This window comes from Morone saxatilis, unplaced genomic scaffold (genome assembly GCF_004916995.1).
Source record: "Morone saxatilis isolate NCDOM2014 unplaced genomic scaffold, NCSU_SB_2.0 Contig20, whole genome shotgun sequence".
NCBI classification, from domain to species: Eukaryota; Metazoa; Chordata; class Actinopteri; family Moronidae; genus Morone; species Morone saxatilis.
In genome coordinates, this window is record NW_023339763.1 from 10,013,584 (window position 1) to 10,016,984 (window position 3,401).

Here is a 3,401-nt window from a genome sequence, read left to right on the forward strand (position 1 = left end):
TGTGTGTGTGTGTGTAAATCACAAACTACACTTTGTGCATCTCTCTGCCTCATTAACTTTCAGCTAAATGTGACACTAACAGCTATTGTCTGATTTAACAATCTTGCAGTATGTGTGTGAAAATGAGAAAAAAGCAAGCAGAGTCAAGCACAACGAGACAACCACACACTAAATGAAAGATGCATAAGATCACATCACAAGCTTACAGCAAGGCCCGACACTTAAGACAATCATGCAGACAAACATGTCACTTGACTGGACGGATACAATGCGTCATTCAAAACTTGAACGAGCACTCATTTACCAACCAACGCCCCGCAACCAACACAATCACAACAGCATGGCTTAACATCACAAAATCTGTCAAAATATTGAGACCTACAGAGTGGAAATTAAGCTGGAAAAGGTATATAATATATCCATGATTATATTTTACCTCGTCTCCTGCTATAATTCCTGGCTGCATGTGGAATAAGAACAAATCAAAGAAGAGGGTGATTATAAAAGATGCATAACACACCAATAAAAGTGCTTCAAGACAATGCAGGGATGTTCCATTGTCCACTGTGAATGTTCACCAGGCTTTTGAACTGTCACCAGACTACTTTACCGACACTACACTATAAAATTAAAGCACAATTTCCTTTTAATAGTTAAAAGTCTACAATTAAAAAGGTCTGTATACACTGGCTAAATATTGGTGAACTCAGCATGAATGAAAAGCACAACTGTGTATTATCATGTGTAACATTGGAGACACATTTACCTGCCTTCTAATTACGCCGATCATAGAAACGGGAAAAGGAGAAGGAGGGGTAAAAGGTGTCCAGGGACTGAACCTTGAGGTGAAGTAATTAGGGATAGTGATAAGATAGCCTAGCTTCAGTCAGTAAACCACGAGTCCACGCAGCATCATGGGCTTCATTAAGCTCAAGATTGATACAGAACAGATTTAATGCAGTCTGTCTAGATTAAATACGTCACGATAATCTAAGCCTTCGCGGTGCCGGTGGTTTTGTTAGTTCGTTTGTGTTGCTGATACCAGAGCAGAGGAACAATAGTGTTGGTAACTATGGTGGAAGTAAAACCTTCTTCAACAGTAAACCAAATGAAACTGCCAGAATAAATAACAGAGCAGTTACCAGCAAGTGTTTCCGGGTTTGTGGCCGGCCATGTCACAACGTGTGATTTGCTCTCATACAGTCATGACTTTTTCACGCATCTATGACAGCGAGCAGTTACCGTTGCTACCTCCATTGTTTCCAGTGTAAACACGATAGCAGCCCTGTGGCTTAAGGAAGGCAGCAGTGGCACCAAAGCGAGAGGGAGGACGGCTGCCACTCTCACGCACTTGTAGGTGTGCGGCTATCTGCCCCTGTCGCCTTAGTTGATAACTGTTGAAATCTTCCAGGTAGCCGCTGTGTGCTTGCTCTGTGACCATGGCAACCACAGGAGCTACATCAATGGGTACAATAGCATTAACCATTCACATTTTGAAAGTTTGTGATAGCTGGATGCTGCTTTTTTCATATTTGAAATAATTCTGTTGAAAAGGTACGAAGAGCTACACAACCTTACAGATTTTGTGAACGTAAAATTACCCCAAACAGTCACACGGAAATCTAATTCTATAACAGGTGCATCAGCCCACAATGCAGTTCACGGTCGTGTGTGCGCACAAGACGATGCTCTTTTTACTCATTTCATTTAATGCGCTCACTGGGAAATAATGTTTCTTTGCACAGAGCTGAAGTGAAACAAATTAAAATGCGGACACCGGAGAGATTGAAACATCGACCCATCTAAAACTGTAAGAACATGGAGAGAGGATGAAGAAGTGGCCAGAACACACATGCAATAATCCTCGGCTCCCTCAGCGGACTTTCCAACCCAGATGGACATTAACTCTGGGGGGAAGGTCAAAGAAAGCTAGAAAGAGAGAAGAGAGAGGAAGAGAGACAAACAGGAAAGCAGATTGAAAGAGAGCAGAGAGTGCTATAAAAAGATGTGTGTGTGTGTGTGTGACAGAGAGAGAAAAATAGATTGGAAGAGATGGAGAAGCATGCTGATAAAAAGCTGTGTGGGGGTGAGAGAAAATGAGAGTGAGCGAGAGAGATCAAGAGAATGAGGAATGCAGTCTGTGTACGCTTAGAAGACAAAAAGAAAGAAAGAGAAAGAGAAAGAGAGAGAGAGAGAGAGATGTCGGAACCTGGTTACAGGGGTTTGGTCCCATTCAACCTCAATAGCTTTGTGAGGTCCAACACTGATATAAGGCCTGGGGGCTGTCTGTGGGACAGAACAGGCAGGAAGTGAAGTTTGCCTGTTTGGTACTCTATCCTTGACTTTGATACCAGCCCAAACCAAGAACAGCCCCAGACCGAAAGTATACTAAACCGTGTTTGTCAGTTCGTCCATATATATTTGTACAAACAATATAATTAGCCATTGAAAAAAGATTGTATATCTAAAATCAAATAAAGGTAAAATGCAGCTGTGCAATCATACCTAGCCTGTACAGAGATTCAAAGCCAAATATGTGTCATTGTGTACTGTGTTTCTCTTTGATTTTAAACCCACCATTTTGCTTGTGAGAACATGCCAATTTCAGTTTCCTAGGGAAGGTGCTGGCAGTGTCTTAATTTCTGGGCAAAGCTAAGCATGAGGTTCCTCTGAAGTCAGTCCATCCTTTCTTGATAACTACTGTATACTAAATTAAGATTTGAAATTGATGAAGAATAAGCGTACATCATTGATTTTCTATCTTTTGTTAGGATTGTTGAGGTGCCAGGGCCTTGGGCAGTCACTGATCTTTTACCTTATGGTAATTATGTTAATTGACTCTCTCTCCCTATCACCACCTGTCTTTTCAATGGTAACCAGTGCCTTAGCCCCAGCACTCCAGTGTGTGAGCTGTGCTGAGAGCCCATTTGACTCTCAGAAAAGAAAGGGATTATGGCTCATAATTGATAGAGGGCAACAGGATTTGGTGGGATTTATAGCCATCTGAGCACATCCTTGCTCCGTTAGCCCACACTGCCTGATCGGCTCTCCAATCCATTCATCTGCTGCCCAACAAAATCATCTCCTCCGGAGTGCCGAGGCCTAATATTGGCAATCATGGCTCAGTGTTCGACAAAATGCTTTTAATTCTTTACTGTCTTCCTCGTCAGATCCTCAAATAAATGGAAGGATCATGCGATTAAATATACAAGTGAGAATGAAGTCTGTAATTATTCACGAGGAGGAAGGATAGGAAGGCATTGACTTGAGAGTTGTAGGTCAAACTGAAAACAGTGGGGCATTTTAAGGAGCTGCTGGGCTGAACAAGTGGCTGCCTAAGTGCAGAAATTAGTGGCCTTTTGTGCCTGGCAATTACGCACTTCAGCACACACACACACACA

At 42.3% G+C, this 3,401-nt stretch overlaps 1 protein-coding gene across 2 annotated transcripts in view; it reads right to left on the reverse strand.

The window, feature by feature from the left end:
- Nucleotides 1–3,401, reverse strand: part of cpeb4b (cytoplasmic polyadenylation element binding protein 4b) — a gene marked incomplete at its 5' end in the record, with an annotated part of 30,769 nt that overhangs the window by 9,901 nt on the left and 17,467 nt on the right.